This window comes from Triturus cristatus, chromosome 2_2, assembly GCF_964204655.1.
Source record: "Triturus cristatus chromosome 2_2, aTriCri1.1, whole genome shotgun sequence".
NCBI classification, from domain to species: domain Eukaryota; kingdom Metazoa; phylum Chordata; class Amphibia; order Caudata; family Salamandridae; genus Triturus; species Triturus cristatus.
This window is the reverse complement of record NC_140582.1, coordinates 536,547,057-536,566,132: the sequence shown is the minus strand read 5'-3', so window position 1 is coordinate 536,566,132 and position 19,076 is coordinate 536,547,057. Positions and strand designations below refer to the sequence as shown.

General features: G+C 43.2%; 1 protein-coding gene across 1 annotated transcript in view; it reads right to left on the bottom strand.

Annotated features, from left to right (window-relative positions):
- The window catches only part of ERCC8 (ERCC excision repair 8, CSA ubiquitin ligase complex subunit), an 83,601-nt gene extending 64,546 nt beyond the window's left edge, over positions 1 to 19,055 (bottom strand). Inside the window, exon 1 of the mRNA XM_085641671.1 lies at positions 18,919 to 19,055. The gene's annotated coding sequence lies outside the window, so the exon portion shown is untranslated. The remainder of the gene's footprint in view (positions 1 to 18,918) is intronic.
- Between the last annotated feature and the right edge of the window lie 21 nt (positions 19,056 to 19,076).

Here is a 19,076-nt window from a genome sequence, read left to right as displayed (position 1 = left end):
AATCAATAGTCCACTTGTTATTTTTCTTCCCCCATTATAGAAGTCTGCGGGGTAAGTTGATCGTCCCATTTTGTAAACTGATTGGACCTGGTCACTACCTTGAGTTTATGAGAATTTTAGCTACCGACACTCGTAGGGTGGTTGTATTTGGTTTGGCCAGATTCTGGCATGCATTATGGATCAAACGTTTTAAATATTTTATATGAGTTCCCTTCTAAGTTTTACAATCAATGTACTGCAAGTCTTGGACCATCTCCTGAAAACTGACTTTTAACTTTGCATTGTTTTAACCACTGTTACATATTGCACCTTGTAAAACGATTTTTATTGTCTGCAACATTTTTATATTGTATGGCACTACGCACTTTATAAGATCCATGTGATCAAAAATAAAGTATTTGATGATGATGATGAAATTGGCCATCATGACAAAAACGTATTGGTGAAAACATTGTTAAAAATGACTGCTTTGCCTACTCATTTTCATTATTTTTTATTTCAGCAATTAGGTTCTTTGGGTAAATACAGAGGATCTAAACAGCTGCTGAATTCAGGGTTTTGTCTACTTTTCAGAAATGTATATCTTTCCAGGATCACCCATAGGTTTCACACCTGTTTCCACCACAAGCTGCAAGTAGGTTGAAAGCATAACATTTAGGAAAAATTTAAGTCCTATTAGAAAAATGCAAATACGCTGGTAACCAATTTTGTTTTTTTTAAATAGAACTCTACTTGTTCCTCAAAGCTGGGAAGATGGTGAAGCTATCAGAGAAAACTTGTTGTTGATGCTATTTTTACACATATATGTATACACTTTCTTGCACAACACTCTTTTCCTATTTTTCCCAAATTAAAGCCAAGTTTAGTATTTTATTTTGCTATTTTTCTTGGTACCTGCCAGAGGAATCTAGAAATTCTGGGTACCTTTAGAATCCCCAGGATGCTGGAAAAAAACACAAATGTGGTATGGGTACCTTTTGTGGAAAACAATGTTATGAAGGTTTAAGTGCAACCTACACAAAATATCCTACAAAAGGCCTTAGCACTAGAGGCAAAGGAGTAAGCTTTCAAGTAGTTAATTAATGTACAAAACATTAACATCAACTGTAGTCAATGTTTAAATTTATCGAATACAAATAATTATAAAACAGTGTTGGGCTTATCCGCGTTCAAATTTAACAAATGATCCTACAATGTTCTAATGTCAGTCAACTTGTTTTGGAAGTTTACAAGTTTACAATACAAATATGAAAAAACTGTCAGTTCTGGAATAAAAACACTTACACTGATGAAGGGTTCTGCGCTAAAAATGGATCATCTAGAATTAAAAATAACTTCTGCACACTGATTCTGTTAAAATGTAAAATCTGATTCTTTCATTTTTTGATTAAGCTGTGCTTCATCCATTTTTCACCCCTGCCCTACTTTCAGCCTGGCTCTCTTTTTGACACCGCATCTGTGTATAAACAGGAGTACAAATTTGCAGGTTGGGACATTGTAGGCTGTGTAAACATGCAGAGTCAGCTTGCTCGAAGGTTTTCAGGCAATAGTTAATCCTTAAGTAAAGTCTACTCAGAATAGCACATTTTGTTGTTCAGCCTTAAAACGTAGAAATTGCACAAGACACCGAGGCTGTCAGATTCTTGCCTTAGCTCATTTGTGTGTTCTTTCCAAAGTTCTATTTACCTCTGGGCGTTCCTTGTTTGTGATCTTCCCTATAAAAACCCATGTAGCCATTGTTCAAGCGTGCTCCTTCCTTGAGTAACTCCATGGTGCTCGTTGGACGGAGACCCATTCTGAATGCTTAATAAATTACCTATGGTTTGTACTTCGCTCCACTGTTGATTCCTCCTTACTTGATAAGGACCGGTGGCAAGGGTGGTGACTCTGCACCAAGCAGATTAAAATTAATCTGTTCCACAAATTGGAGCCCGAACGCGGGGCCCCATCAAAGGCCTGCCGTTGGACTGGGGGAGGAGATCATGTCGGTAAGACGAACTTCGCTGAGGAGCGCACCACCTGATGAGATTAGTGTTGCTCGTGGGCCAAGGTGATTTTTCAGCTCTCCGACTCAGATCTTCCTGGAGGCTGCTGGCCTTGACTGGGACCTTCGGATGGTCATTTGTGGATCAGAGAGGATCGACAGGTGGGAGTCGAAGACTACGCATGAGGTAAATCTGTATTGAACTGGTTCATTTGGTTAGGATTTGTTTGGTATTTGCTTGACTTGATATTCGTCTTGACTTGGTATTTGCTTGGTAATCCGTTCGGAATTGGTACTTCGTTCGGAACCTGTTTGGAATTTTGAAACCTAGGATCTGTTTAGTATTTTGAAACTTAGACTCTGTTTTGGAACTTGCAATTTGTTTTTGCTAACATTTTTTCTTACAGGTAATGTGAGAATATTTTTTATTTCTCTCTGTTTATAATTTTTTTTAATCTTATATAATATGCATATGATTAGCACTCTTTGGAAGTTTTGTTGTCGCTACTGCGATAAGCTGAGCATTTTGGAAGCAAGTAAGCCGGCGCCACCAGAAGGTACGCCGAATTTTGAGATGTACATCAAATATGGTATTTGTCCCATCATGTATAATGCATTGTGGAACAAATATACAAAAGGGGATCCCCAGTTAGAATGGCCATTAGAGGGAACCATGGACCCTCACAAACTTCAGTATTTAGAGAAACGATTGTTTTTAAAGAAAGTTAGGCCAGCTATGTTTGACAGTTTGCGTATGTGGAGGAAAGAAGTGAAGGAGCGGCAGCTCAAGGCAGCGAAGGTACAAAGGAAACAGGAAAGGAAAACAGAGTATCAGAAGGAATTGAAGGATAAGGAAATTCAGGAGAAAAAGGAATGTTTAGATAGAGAGCATTGTTTATTAATATCTAAGGAATATATAGTTAGATCAACTGTAGCAGTTCAGGTCCACCAAGAAGATGTGGATTCAGATATTGATGGGTTGTTGATAGAACAACCCCCACCCCCATATGTACCTTTAACACTCTTCCCCCGGACCCCTAAATATTGCCCCCCTTGTACCTCTGGCTCCCCCTTCTTTGCCCACGGTTGTCCAGCTCTCTATTTTCCAACCAGTACCGGTACATTCCTTACGCCCTCCAACCCAGGCTACTGCACACCCATCCCAAGCCTCTGCGCCTCCACCTCAGGCCACTGCATTTGAAATGACTAATGATTCTGTGCTTCCTTCATCTGTCCAGACCCCTCGAGTTCTTCGCTCTACTGTACCTCAGTTTCGTCAGGACGCGATAAGATTGATGGTATTAAATTGGTTGAGTAATCTAGAAATGGAGGTAGGAGAAATGATAGATCAAATACAGGATTTCTCGGAAGGTGAGCTTCTTTGTCCTATAAGTAAGCTTTCTCATCAACATATGGTTCAATGGGAGATGACTACAGGGCGAAATGGTCCAGATAATATTAGAGCTATTAAATCGACAATGTCAGATAGGGGCCTTCTCTGTAAGTAGAGTTAATGCTGCCAAAGCAACAATAACTGGATTCCGGAATGAACTCTCTTCCTCTCCCCGAACAAGATCTATGAGGGAAGCTGCGCCACAGTTCATTCCTGAAAGAGGGAATGCAGATAATGATGACCCTAATGGTCCCAATGCTAGAGGACATTTTTTATACAATTGGATATATCCGCCCTGGAAAAGGATGGATGTACTTACTTTAAAAGCCTCCTTACCAGACATAAGGAAACATCCTAGGGGATTTTATGATGATGTACAGGCAGCCATTGATTCTTGTATCATGACCTTAGCAGATATTGATATGGTTTTTTTGGTATGATCCTGCCACCAGATCATGCTGTTGATTTGGGAGGAGATTGGGCTGCCATAATAACAGCTGATAGGGATAGGAAACCTGGTCAGAAACCTAGTCAGCTCATTCTGGATCTGCCTGGTAACATACTTACTTATATAAAAACGATTGTTCCGGCTAGGAAAATAGATTGGGCACTCCTTACTGTTTGTAAACAAAAACAGGGAGAGGCCGTCCCTGATTTCTTAACTCACTTTGAGGAAGTTTCCTCTAATGTATGTAATAGCCCTATTCTTCCTGCCCTTAAAAGGGAATACAGGATACAAGTTTATCAATTTGTGATGGATTTGAGAGAAAAGTAACATAGTAGTCCCTCAATATCTTTCTGTTGTTTCTCAGGTAAAGTTAATAAACCAATGGGATTTTCTGGCATCCCCGTTCAAAGCCCTATTTCACAACAACTGAATGTTAGTACAAGGGTCTCCAATATTTTCAGTAACAAAAGTTACTAGTGATGAAAAAGTGACCACCGATCCAAGAGTATTAGTAGTGATGACATTGGTGCATTAGGAAGGGTTTTCAGCAGTAATGGGAAAAAAAAGATAAAAAAAGAGGCTTTGACAATTTGAACTGAAATATTACATGGGTACTAGATACAAACAATAGCTGCAATACTCACTTGCCCCAAGATATAATTATGAGTAATAAAATATCTCCAACTGAAATAATAGCTGTAAGTACATTTTCGAAATGTAAACTATTTTTCTGTAGACATCAGTTTATGAGTTGTGGAAATACAAAAGAGATGTCTTGAATGCATGAGTTTAATTTATTTAAATACAGGTTGGACCGTACACTGGTGAGCTGCTGGTAGTTTATAAGCTACTCATTGGAGACATAACAATACAGCAGAAGGTTTGAAACAAGTTACAGAGAAATTATTGCATCACTTAGCCTTCTTGGGACAAAGTATCTCTTTTCCAATTACAGTATTGTCAACAGAAGGTTACCTATTTAGGTCTCCTCCTGTCGAAGGGGGTAAGACGCTACACCAACATAGGATATAATTGGTGCAGAATTTGCAGAAACCACTGACTCAATCTAATATCTGTGCGTTTATTACCAAATGTTTCACTAATTACAAAACCCCTGCTTGCTTTAACATTAAAGCATGTAGGCATGCTGCTTCCTTGGACTAATCAGTGTGAAGCTGTCTTTTTGTAATTGAAAAAAATGCTTTATGTGATGCTCCTGCTTCAGGTAAAACCTGATTATTACAATTTTTGCATGTAAAAGATGGTTGCAGCTTGGCACGGTCCCATGTAGAAAGGAATAGGTCATGTGCATATTTCTCCTCCACATTGGACCCCACTGCGATAAAGCAATCTGAAATGTATATTTAAGGTCACAATTTGACAGTTATGGTACCATATTTAGTGGATATCTAAAAAAAATATTTCAGACCCAGCACCTGACCAGTGCGATGTTAACAGGGTATGTATGAGTTGACACTTCTTGCTCCAAAATATCACTCTGAAATGCTGTAACATTTTGAATCCAGCCACTGTACTACCCCTTTCTGAGTCCCAACAAGATGAGAAGCATGATTGCATATTTATTACTGAGAAAGAGACTAAGGGACGGGTAGACCTGCCAGATACCCCTATATCTGACCCACTAGGGGAACTGTTCGTGGATGGTGCATGTTACAAACTACCTGATGGCTCTAGTATAGCGGCCTATATAGTTACTCCCTTGAAATCTGTGGTTGAGTTATGAAAAATACAACAAATGTCAGAGCAATCTGTGGAGCTGACAGCTTTGACTAGAGCCTGTAAATTAAGTAAAGATTTTTTTTTTGCATAGTGATAAGATACAGTATGGGGAATGAATAGTAAAGATACTGGATACCTTGATGTTAACAACAAAAAAGTTGCTATTGTTAAAGATTTTGTCCGCAAGAAAATTATAGATGAGGTAATACAGGAAAATACTTTTGCCAATGAACCAGTTAAACAAACAGCCTATTTAGAGTATAGTTTAATGTATACTGTAGGGACAGTTAGATGGACACCAGAAGTAAATATGTTTAATCAGACAATAGATTTCATTAGGGAAGAACAGGAAGAAGCTACGGAGGAACAGAAGGAACAGTGTAAAAGATATGGGTGTCAGGATGCGACAGGATGTTGGATAGATCTGTCAGGAAAGCAAAGATGAATGCTTCCAAATTGTTATGTGAATGTTATTGTTACCATGGCCCACAGTTCAGCCCATATCAGTGCTAAAGGAATAGTGGCCACGTCAGATCATGTATGGTTCAATAATCTGATTCCCAGGGTGGTTGAGTTCTATGTCAAGAGGTGCATGATGTGCCATACTTATAGCACAGGAAAAGGTACCCCGTTTCAACAGGATATTTTGCACCCCCTGGCCTGCCCTTTGAAGGTCTTGCAACCAGTTGAGATGGTTATGGGCTGACCACCAAATGTATAGGGTGTACCAAGATCAAGGACAATCTGACATTGAATTTACCATTCTAGTCGATTACTGTGTTGACTAAAAGAGTTGCATTTGATCTATTCACAGGTGAAGGACAGTCTCTCTCCCAGTCTTAAAGGACCAGGACACAAGCTGAGGCCTAGAGATGGTGTCTTTACCCAACAGTTTCAGAGGCCAGTGCAAGTTTTCTTCACCACCCAGACTTCTGTCCAGTACACAGGGCGCAGACAACTGGGTCCATGCCAATGATGTGGAGAAAGCAAGTGCCACTCCCTTTGCCATATGATCAGTGGATAACAAGAGGAATACCTGAATATGATCACATCTCTCAGCAAGTGCCTTTTGGAGACAGTGATCTTTTGAAACATGGTGAAGTGGTGTCACTGAAACAATAACTTGCTGCCATCATGCCTGACCCAGATGAACAGATTCTGTTTGACCATCCTGACAAAATGCGTCCAAGAGCCAAAAGAACTATAGACTTTGATTGAAGAAACTATCTCTGGAGAAGTGGCAACCCATGCCGGTGGTCAAGACTGCCAACGCCCAGACCAGTACATAAGCTTGCAAGTAAAGCTTTGAAGCAAAAGACACTTGGGACTTAATGCTCTTTGATAGTGTAGTGAGGGAAATTTGGGAGAATTGAGATTACATTGCTCTGTTTCTGGCTGATCGTTACGCTACTCTTTGTTACCTTGGCAATCAAACAACAAATACTACAGTAAGAGGAAGGAAGGTTAAGAAACATACAGGTTGGGTATAAAAGATCAGAATAGGCAATAGTGTTAGGTGTTCTTCTGAAATAGGTATTTGTATATAGATTAGGTTGAAATGGGTAGAGTTGTCGATCTATCATTAAGGCCCTTTGGGAAGGTGTTTTTGATCTATTAGGAGGAATAGAAGTACTTGCCCCGAATGCCCCCGCTAAAAGCTGACCATTTGGGATTAGAAAGAGAAAAATAGGGATATTTGTATGTTTTCTATTGTTAGTATTGGGATTTTGGGGTCTATTTTGTAGACTTGTAACATATTACCCTGTTCATAGCCTAGTGCCCCCTACTTCTACCACATCTGAACATTATCACTTCACCTTGTCCTCTCTTAAGGATTCACACTGTCAAATACATTAAACGCCCTTAATGTTAATTGAGCCACACAAAAGCTTCACCAAAATAGCTGCAGAAATACACCAGGAAAAAGGAACATGGATTTGGTCAGAATGGTTTTAAGTGTTACAAGTTTATTCCAATCAAGATGGCTTCAGGTGTGCCATATTTTTGTCATAAATTAGGCTGCTAGCGCTCTAGTTGTTCTTTAGAACACTCTGGGAAGCTGCAGTAGAACACAAAGGAACCAACTGACAGTCTCTGCCCTTGTTGGATGTACATGTTTTACTGAGAATGTCAGACTACATTATCACATGACTGAGAAAGATAATGTGAATTCACAGAAAATATGCTCTCAGTTTAGCTTCTAGATCACTTTCCAAACATCTATGGGACAAGCATGAGATAATAGTTTTCTCTCAAACATGATTCATGATATCCCAGCAGAAGGTTTTTCACAAGATAAAATCACCTTAGAACACACCACAATTCCTAAAATTAGTATGGTACCATCAACAAATGAATTCTAATGTAACTAAAGTCTGTTATCACCCTTTATAGTTCTCCTTTTGGTGACCCTCAAAATCTTCTATGCACTGCAATGTATTTCAATGGGGTGCTATCATGTATATTGGTCCCAAGATGTCTGCCAGCAATTCCAGGATGAAATTATGACAGCCACTCAGATCTCACAATGAGATGTGTGGTTAGGCTTCGCCCAGATAGATATTTTATTATTTTTGAATTTCTTAGAAACTACTGAACAGATTTACACCATTTAAAAAAAAGGTCGCTTTCTGAACCAAGAGCTACCTTTTTTTGCCAAATTTGGTGTAATTCCGTTCAGCAGTTCGGGCTGTAGCAGTGTCTAAAGTTTCCTATGGAAATTGACATAGGGAAAATGCGTTTTGGGACCCCCCTTTTTTCTCTGCCCCAACTTGACGAATCACCCCAAAACTTTCAAGACATGACGTGACCGGAGCGCCCCCTTGGTTTTGAAAATTTCGCGAAGGATTCGTCAAACGGCGCCAAAGATATTGGCAAAAGAAAAGACGCTTTTTGAATAGAAACAAGGTCCTAACTATAACTACCTACTGGCGACCGTCAGTAGGTAATATATATATACACACACACACACACACAAATATATATTAATATACACACACACATATATATTTAATTTCTCAGGAACTACTGAACGGATTTACACCATTTAACAAAAAGGTCTCTTTCTGAACCAAGGACTACCTTTTTACCAAATTTGGTGTAATTCCGTTCAGCAGTTCGAGCTGTAGCCGTGTCTAAAGTTTCCTATGGAAAATAACATGGAAAAAACATGTTTTGGGACCCCCCTTTTTTCTCGGCCGCTGCTTGGGAAATCACCCCGAAACTTTCAGGATAGGAGCTGACCGGAGCGGGGCATACGTTTTGAAAATTTCGCGAAGATTCGTCAACCGGTGCCAAAGTTATTGGGAAAACAAAAAACGCTTTTCCTATGGAAATTAGGTCCTAACTATAACTATCTACTGGCGACCGCCAGTAGATTATATATATATATATATAATAATTTTTCACACCATCTCAGAGGAAGTTTACTGTCTGAGAAATTGTGAAGCTAGCATCGATTTACCTAGGTGCATTACGCTCACTTGTCTCGGATACAGGCAAGACAGACACTGTCACAAATAACTGCGTCTCCCCTTTCCTTGTGTTAATGCATTGGGCTGTTTGGCCAGACATCCAACACAGAAATAGTCAACTCAGGCTAAAAGTCATAGCTGTGCCTAATTTGAAGGGTCACAAACCTGCCACCCAGGTCTCTAGGTATATGAGAATAAGAGAAAATGGAATCTAGACAAGAGAAGAAAATAGGTAACACCCAACCTGGGCAAACTAACTGAAGGGTAACAAGATAAGTGTCAAACGTCTTGCTCTGCCCAGGTGCAGACTACTTGCAACTTGCCTACAGTTAGCTAAGGGACCTTTTCGGGTTTGACGCTACCTGATGGGGTGCTCACTGAATTTCCAGCAAAAAGTTGAGCATGTGATGCCAAACTTGCACTAGGAAGGATGAGAGGAATTGTTATGGATCAAGTTTTTTATCCCATTGAGAATTTCCCTCAGATTTTAACTTCCAATTCCACTATTTATTTCTGCCCGTTGCATAGATCCCGATTATAATCAAGGCCTGCATTCACACTGTCTAGCTGATCTTCCAATGCCTCTAAATGCCCATCAAAGGCCTCCAGTATGGACTGGAACATAGCGAGGTCAACTTGAATGGATTACACATATGTTGCAGTCTCCATAGCACTGTCTTTGACTGTGTCAATAGATGACTTAATGATAGTAGAGTCCCTCTTCAGAGTTTACAATGTAAATTCTGCCATCTCTGAGGCTGCAAGCTGTGACTGGACAGACTTACTGTTCCCAGACATTTCTTAAATAAACAACAATCAGAAGGTTCCTCAATCTAGACAGTGGTACTAACAGGAGCAGAGCCGTCTGCCTTCAGTTCAAGATTGTATGCTACTTACTGTTTAAAGAGGTGTAGGCACTAATGTGTATTCGTGCTGCATAAACACGCAAACCTCCCACTACAGACCTCTATATCGTCTGTTGCATGGGATTCGGTAGAGTGTGAGTTAATGTAGTACCGGAACAAAAAGAGCCTTACCACCAATCAGGCTCATGCAAAATGCTATGATGTGTACAACTCTAACAAGGCCACCACTGGAACAGAACACTGCTAACCTCTCAGGTCCTTCTTTGGAGCCAACAATGTTGGGCAACAATGAGAATAAGTCCCAGGGGCCCCCAGCTGTCACAATTAGTCAATGTCAGCTGGTCAGCGGGGACCAGTGACACAGGCGGCACAGAACTTCAAACTTAAACATCCCTGTCACCTGGCATGCAAAATAGTGTTGTTATAATTTTACAGCGTCTCAGGGGCTCATGGCTCAATGCGTACCAATTGTCCATGCTCCTCTCATATTTCATCAGCTAACAAGCTGCGCCTCTCCGCCCCCAGTCAGCTTTCTAATACCTGTGAGTATTCTGTGTTAGAAGGAGGAAGGGGGTAGAGACACAGTTACCAATTCAAGTAGTGCTCAGGATCTATTACTTCATTTCGGAGTGACTGCACTCTCAATGAACCCCCTCGTCTGGATGATCATTGCGACTTAGCAGATCTCCCAGAGCTTATTCAGGGGGCAGCCTTCTCTGTGCAGTCAAACCCTGCCTTGCTGAATTAAAATTGCTTAGCCTTTCTCTGTGTTTCAAGTGTAGAAACCTACACTTTATTGCAAGCCATTTCTTTGCTTTCCCCAGGGCATCCCAATGCCTGAGGATCCTTTGGCGAAAGGGCATCAGGAGAAAAGGGTGCCTCTCCAGTTTGTCCCTGTTAGTAACTGGAAGGGTCTTGGGCCACACACCATACTCCTCCACTAACAAACCACACCTCTCCCAGCAAGAAATCAAAGAATAACTATGTATTATTATAAGAAATTGCTACTAAATCTATTATACATCATGAGAGTGTGTCTAAAACAGGGTAACTTACTCATTGTTCTCAGTTAAAACACTAACAAGAAATTAACTCTAAACACTCCAGATAAATAACTCCTGGGTGGGACCCAAAAATACTTTCCAAAGTACAAGCAGTGACTTCCCCCTCCTGTTGGGCCTGATGTCCGAGAACCCAAGCCCTGTTTTCCCTTATCTATTAAAGCCTCTCTTCTGCTAACCTCATTTGTCTTCCGAATTAAAAAACAGGAAAGCACAGTGCTGGGCACACGTAATAAGGTTATAACATTGGTTGAAATGTCTCGTATTGTAGGAATATCTGTGGTCGACACCAGTATAATATGCAAATGTATTTAATAATTTAACAAAGAAAAACAACCAGCCAACACGTGTTTCACCACATAAGGGAAGTAACCTGTGACTTCTTCAGGGCTGTGCAGAAAATCATTGCAGTGTCGCGAGGCTGGTGATAATTCCAACCCGGCAAAGGGGAGCAAATGGGGACCAAAGGTCCGCGTTAAGTTCTTGGTGGGAGGGGAAGGAGGCCAAAAGTGGCAATCCCCTGCGAGTCAGGTGTAAAAAGGGCAGGTTGTCCACTTATTACGTGAAGTCCTCAATGGGAATGTTACGCAGCCTGATGTGACGTGTAGAAGTGAAGGTAGAAGATTCGGGGAAGCACGAACCGTAGGGAATGTGTCCTGATTAGTCCAGTGTCTTTAGGAAGTTAGTGGGCGGGTACGCCGTTCTAACGAGGTTGTCTCAATTTAATCTAGTGGCAAAGGAGGAGACACTGGTTCCGTATCGATTTCCGGATGTCTTCCAAATTAGTAACCATTGTCCTCTCACCTCAGACCTCCCCACTCCTGTGAGTAACACCAACCTACTCCAAGGTGGACCCAAAGATCAGGTCATTATTGTTCAATCACTCTCCCTCCTAAAGCTCCTCCTTCTTAGTCTCATTCAATCCCAAACAATTTCCTACGCAACATTGTTCATCCAATAGACGTACACTGACAGGCACATCAGTTCCTCTTTAGAAAATTCATCCATGTCACCCTCAGAAGACTTATCTGTATATAACAATTATTGAGACAGTGTTGATTCTGCACCTTCGTATTTGATGCTCCTCTCTTGCAGGTTGATGCTACAAACTATAGACTACTGTTGGTCTGAAGCACATATCATGGCTGCTTGGACTACTCGTTCCAACAGGGTTTAACCCTCGCTTCCTGGACAGGCTCTTTAGCCCACATACCGTGGCTAGTTACATAATGCCCATTCTAAGAGTTGCTCAATGCTACTCTGTGTGGACTTCTTAGAGCATATACTAAGTTTGATTGTATTGCCTATTCCCATTGCTGTTCCTAGATGGATTCTTCAGAGCTGGGGTTCCCAATCTTCTATCCCCTGCACCCCTAGGAAATGTTTGATTACTGTTCACACCCCCTACAAAAGTCTTGCTGGATTTCTATTATGCACACAGTACATACTTTCCCTCTTTCTCACACTCCCTCCCTGAAATACCACCTCGCACCCTTTGGGGGGTGCAGGCAACCTAGGTTGGGAACCCCTGCTTTAGAGAACATACCATGACTCAGGGATGTGGAATTCCTATAGCCCAGGACATATTATTTGGGGTCAAGGGCAACAAGTTTTAATGTGCATTTTGTCCTTGGGGCAGGCAGGCCCAACCCCCTGCAGCACAAACCCTTTGGCTGCCAGTTTGCAGTACCACATTAAGGATCAGGGAAGGGCACTGCCTGCAGTTACGTTAATATTTGTGTGCATACATTAATGCTGTTCAAACTTGTATTTATGGTTCATTAATTGAAAGCATTTATTATTAGGGTGAATGCTCTCAGTAAATGTAAGTTCTGACTGCACTACTGACAGTGGTTCCAGTATAAAAATGTGGACACACAGTTTCAAAGTTTAGCAATATGAGGCTATGCATAATGCTCCCAGAATGCTCTCCGATTAGATGCAAATATTTGCAGACTCTTGAAAGCAAGATTAAGGATTCTTTGCTTTCAATATAAAATGTTCCTAAAAAATGAAATTAGGAAAATAATGTTTTGGCATGGTTTTTGTTAAACCTTATTGATGCGACAGCTGCCAGGCCCTCACCATTATAACAAGCATTGGCAAAAGCAAAAATTGTTTTTGGTCTCAAAAAAGCACACACTGCCATATTAGTTACTGGCACTGAACAAAACTACTATGTGTGCCGATATTCTCCTTGTAAAAGAGCAGAATGCTGTCACTCACCGTGAAGCCAGCCGAAACAGAGAAAGAATTTTTAAAAACGCAAAAAGTCATGGTTAACGCCAGACCAAATTAGGGGCCAAATTATTAAAGAAAGTCTCAAAAGTGCACCCTTGGTATATGTCCTTGCATTAAGGGCAGCTATATGGCTTTCGTGAATTCACAAGAATTTACAGCAGTAGGGCAAGAAATAGTACTGTATTGTGAACTGCATTTTAGCATGAGCAAATATGCATGTGTAGATTTGCTCATGCGAAAACCTGAGTGTTTGCAAGTTTATTTTCCCTCCAACCACTTTTTTCCCCCAACTCTGGAAGAAGGTTTTCGTCTGCCATTGTCAGGAGTAAATTTCCAACATTTCTCAGTATTGGAAAAGATTAGAGAAGAGTTGTTGAAAACCCTTAAAACATGCAAGTTAGTAGGTTTGCATAGACTCAAAAGGACATTCCAACCTTGGAACTATTGTTTACCACTACTTTCAGTTCCAGTATGTAGATCTGCGGAAACGTAGCAACATAAAGGGATTGCTAGTATTCAAACACTACTATGGTATGAGCCCTGGCATTATCAGAGAGGCTATATAAGATCTCTTATATAATGAGATTGCTGCCATAATTTGTCGCAACACAACATGGCACCAAAGGGACAAGTGGATTTTGTTACAGGACAAGTAGATTTATAAAGCAACCTGCCCCATGTACAAGTAGATATTTTAATAAATTCCACACCCCTGATGACTAGTTGCATAAGGCTAGTCCCTGGCACTCCTGCATAGACTTCTCAAACAATATTCTACAGCTGGCTGTATACAGCCAAACATATGTTTTGTTGCTCTGACATCCCTAGGTAGACCCATAGGGCCATATTCCAGTGTGAGCGCTATACCTGGAGCGCTACGCTTGGCAGTTCCTTGATTTTAAAATACCTGTTTTTTGCCTTTTATTTAGCTTGTTTCTGAACACTTATCCCTTGTTCTTAATCAGCCTGGCCTCGCATACCCCCACCTCTGTCACCATACTTGCACTATAATAGTGAAATCACCGCTCTTTGTGGGTCCTTCGCCCCTGTCCCGTGGCGGCCATCTTAGGTGAGTGGGTCCTAGCGCGTGTTGAAGTCCTCTCTCTACCTCGCTAGGAGAGTACTTAGGTAGGCAAATCCTGCAGTGCCGCCCTATTCCAGTGTGAGCGCTATACCTGGAGCGCTGCTCTTGGCAGTTCCTTGATTTTAAAATACCCGTTTTTTGCCTTTTATTTAGCTTGTTTCTGAACACTTATCCCTTGTTCTTAATCAGCCTGGCCTCGCATACCCCCACCTCTGTCACCATACTTGCACTATAATAGTGAAATCACCGCTCTTTGTGGGTCCTTAGCCCCTGTCCCGTGGCGGCCATCTTAAGTGAGTGGGTCCTAGCGTGTGTTGAAGTCCTCTCTCTACCTCGCTAGGAGAGTATTTAGGTAGTCATGTTGACGTGCAGCGGGGACACCGGACTGACGCCGGAGTTACGCCAGAGTTCAGCCCGTCTGGGCCCAGACGGGCTCAGGGCTGGTTCCCCTGCCTGTCTCACAGGAGCCACCTCCTACATGTATCAGGTATAGGAGGGATGACCTTCTTTCTTGGCGGTCCCCTATTGTATCTACTTGTAGCTTTGCTCACGCGGATGGATACCCGTTCCTCCCTTGTGGGGCCTGCAATCTGGATTTGGATAACTCTGTGTTATCACTAGCTTTGCTGAACTGCCGCTCTTTACCCAACCACGCGACGGAAATTAACTCTCTCATCCTTGACCATAAATTGGATGTCTTGTTCCTAACGGAGACCTGGATTTCCTCATGCTCCGGCCCGGACATGGTTAGAGCACTTCCACCAGGCTTCCTCATATTCCATCTAGACAGACCTGTGGGCCGGGGCGGAGGAATTGCCATCCTTTACAATTTTATCAACTCCTTTCTCGAAACGGTCGCGCTCCTTGCCTCCTCTACTGCCAACTTTGTGGCATTCGGTGATTTCAACATTCACTTTGACGACCCCTCTTGCTCTCTGGGTGCAGATCTGCAGTTTGACATCAAGGCGTTTGAGATCAGCCTGGCCAACTCGGGTGCAACGCATGCAAAGGGACATCTGCTTGATCCCATATTTTCAAACTCGGATCGCCTCAAAATATTGCCCGCGCTGGCTCTGCCCTGGACAGACCATTTTATGGTCCCGGCCCAATGGCAGCTTGATGTCGCAGTGGCATCAACTCCCAGGGTATTTACGGTTGGAAGAGCCTGGTCTAGGCTTCCAGTGGACATCTGGGCAACACATTTGGAGTCGTCCCGGCCCCTTCTTGGGTCCGATCCGCTGGTAGCCGATGTGTACCTTAGCACCTGGTTGACCAATTCGCTCGATGCCATTCTACCTAAGAAAAGATTACTTACCAGGGGTAGAAGAGTGGGATCAGCCCCCTGGTATTCACCAGAGCTGAGAACACTCAGGAAGGGCTGCAAGAGGATGGAGCGGACTTGGAGGAAGGATTGGAGTAAAAACAGCTGGACAGAATATCGGGTGGCTCTCGGTACCTATAAATCTGCCATCAAGGCAGCGAAGGCTGTGTTTTTCGAGGAGAGAATAGGTCTCTCTTCCAACTCTTCGAAGGAATCCTTCAGGGTTATCAGAGAACTCCTGCATACTCCTGAACCCCTGGTTACTCACGACAACCCACGTGAGAAATGTTCCGAACTTGCTTCTTTCTTCAAGACCAAAGTTGAAAACATCTTGGCATCCCTTCCTCAGCTAGCCCAGGAGACACACTCGGGTGGCAGCCCAGGGCCGCGGGCAGTGGAGCTGGATTCCTTTGGTCTAGTTACGGTGGAGAAAGCTCTCAGGGTTCTGGCGACTGTGAAGAGTGGGTCACCGAGAGACCCTGTACCGATGAAATACCTGAAGCAGGTCGCCTCTATCATCGGCGGCCCGGTGACTGACCTTATAAATCTTTCTTTCTCCAAAGGAGTGGTGCTCCCCAGTTGGAAGGGAGCGGTTGTTAAGGCCCTTTTGAAGAAGCCTAGCCTGGACCCCGCCGGCCTTGCTAATTTTAGGCCTAACTCTTTGCTCCCCGGCATTAGCAAGGTGGCGGAGAAACTCGTGAACAGGCGTCTATCGGGTTTTTAGGAATCCAATTCCCTCCTGGGTGATTCCCAAACGGGCTTTCGCCCTGGTCAGGGGACGTACACTGCCCTGCTCGCAGTCGTGGAGAATGCCAGGAGCATTTTGGATTCAGGGGGATCGGTGGCAGTGATCCTCCTGGACCTTAGTGCGGCATTTGACACCGTAGACCACCAGGTGTTACTCCAACGGCTGGCGGGGGTGGGGGTCTCCGGGATGGCCCTGAAATGGTTCGCGTCATTTTTGGAGGGCCGGACGTTTGAGGTTTAGGAAGGCCAGGAGAAATCAACATCTGTCCCTCTCCAGTGTGGTGTGCCACAGGGCTCATCGTTGAGCCCTACATTGTTTAACATTTATATGGCCCCACTGGAGAGTGTGGTGCTGCCACTGGGTATCAAGATCATCAGCTACGCTGATGATACCCAGTTGGTGGTAGGGCTCCCCCAGTCGGATAACCAACCCGACCGGCTGCACACCTGTTTATCTCAGATCTTTACGTGGATGTGCAGCTCAGCACTCAAACTTAACGGTTCGAAAACCGAATTGATGATGCTGGGGAATTCCCCTCCCTCCCTCCCTCTCACCGAGCAGCTGGCCCAGCTGCCTGGGAGTGGCACCCACCCCCAAACAGGAGATTAAGAGCTTGGGGGTGTGGCTGGAGCAGGACCTCTCTTTTAGGACACACGCTAAAATAACAGCAGGCGTGTGCTTTGGTCTGCTCCGGGCTGCCCGGAAGATCTTACCTCTCCTCCCGATGGCTTCGAGGAGGCTGCTAATCCAGGGACTCATCATCTCACGGTTGGATTTCAGCAACGCGCTGTTTCTGGGGGCCCCAGAAACAACCCTAAACAAACTGCAGCAAGTACAAAATGCTGCTGCTAGGCTCCTGACGGATCTTCCCAGGCGTCAATCTGCCCGCCTGGCGCTTAAGGCGCTTCACTGGCTTCCTATCAGAGAGAGGGTGAATTTTAAAGCACTCTGCATGGCCCACAAAATCCTGCAGGGTAAAGGGCCACCCATCCTACGGGAGATGGTTCAACCCTACAAGGCCCCTCGTACATTGCGCTCGGATCACCAACATCTGCTGCAAGTCGCGAGAGTGAGGAAGGCTAGGACTGGCGGCAGAAGATTTTCCATAAACGTTGCAACTCTGTGGAACTCCCTTCCGTTATTCCTTTGCTCTGAAACGAGTACTTTACGTTTCCGAAAACTTTTAAAGACCCACCTGTTCCCTGCTTAATGCCGCTGTCTTGTGTTATGGTGCCTTTTTTTTTTCCTGGAAGAGCGCGGGGATGCCCAAGGGTAACCAGGCGCGATATAAAACTCAGTAATAATAATAATAATAATATATGTCAATGGTGGGTAGTTAAATTGCCCTTTACAGTGGGTTTTTCCTTGGCGGGTCCAAAGTGGTTTCCAAGGAGCATACATAATCTGTCCATAGCTTTTCTGAACAGTCCATACCCTCTGTTGTATTTACTGTATTAATCTTAGTATGTCCACTCTGCTAATGGCACCAGGAAATAAAGGTTATTGAACTGCATACATTAAATTGGACACTGAAAAATGTATAACTTTCTATACTAAACTTAGGGTCAGGGTATCGTTAATATACTAAACAAAACTAAACGTGTAACGTAATTAGACAGCCCAAGTCTTAGTTGAACTTCCCATTGTTCTCTGTTGGAACAGATATATCACTATTTCTAGTCTTTGCTATCATATGGTAGGCGACCATCTCTTATGCATAAGGGTTCTGTTACTCACTCCTTTTTCGTTTCAACCAAATGCATTGTCACAATAGCATACACAAGGGACTGACACACGTCTTGTTCTCACACACAATTTCTACACAATCACACAGTACAAAAGATAGACATGGTATTCCATCCATGGTACGCCCATGGAATAGCGTGCTATCCGTCCGCAGAAACGATAAAGCGCCTCGTGAGAAGTAAGAAGTGCTATAAAAATGCATTTAGAATAAGACACAATACTCAACGGGACTGAGGGTATTTCTACTTTTCTACCATCTTGTTACAATATTTGTTGTACACCTCAGAGATCCACCCAGTCTATTACACATAACCAATTTTTATTTTTCTGCATTATATTTTACGCGTAAAAGAAGTAGTCTTTGCGAAATGCATGCGATGTGTTTGCACAAAATAAAGCACCTACAAAAGCCAAACATTAAACAGTCAGACCCAAGCTGACAACTCTGCTCTGTGGGAACATTTACACCGAAAGCAAATGCCGTTCAAAGAAACCAATCTCCTAAACACAAACAGTGCCACATGTTCAAACACTTAAGCAAACTAAGAGGGGACTACAGCAACAGTATGAGGGCGACAACCCTATTCGGCCACTGAACCACACCATTTACAGCGAGCGATATTTCCATACATGACGATCACCAACGTTAAGGACATGTTAGCAAGTTTGGATAGATACAGCGAGGGGTTTCCTTCATAAACCGCGTAAGTATGAACGATGGAAGAGGCTTGAACAATCATAGGTGAGAGCCCAGCTTCGGCGGCTCGCTCCAACCCGAACTGTACCAGCCCCAGTCCCCCCACAGACCCGTACCTGCCTCCCTGGCTGTTCTCTGTTCTTCCCGCACACGTCACTGGACCGCGCGGGCATGCGGCGGTTGCCGGGCGACTGACGTACTTTGTGCGCGCCGTGCCCTGGTTGTATGTGAGCGAGTGTGTGCATCTGCTGCTCCCGCTGCTTCCACCGTGTCT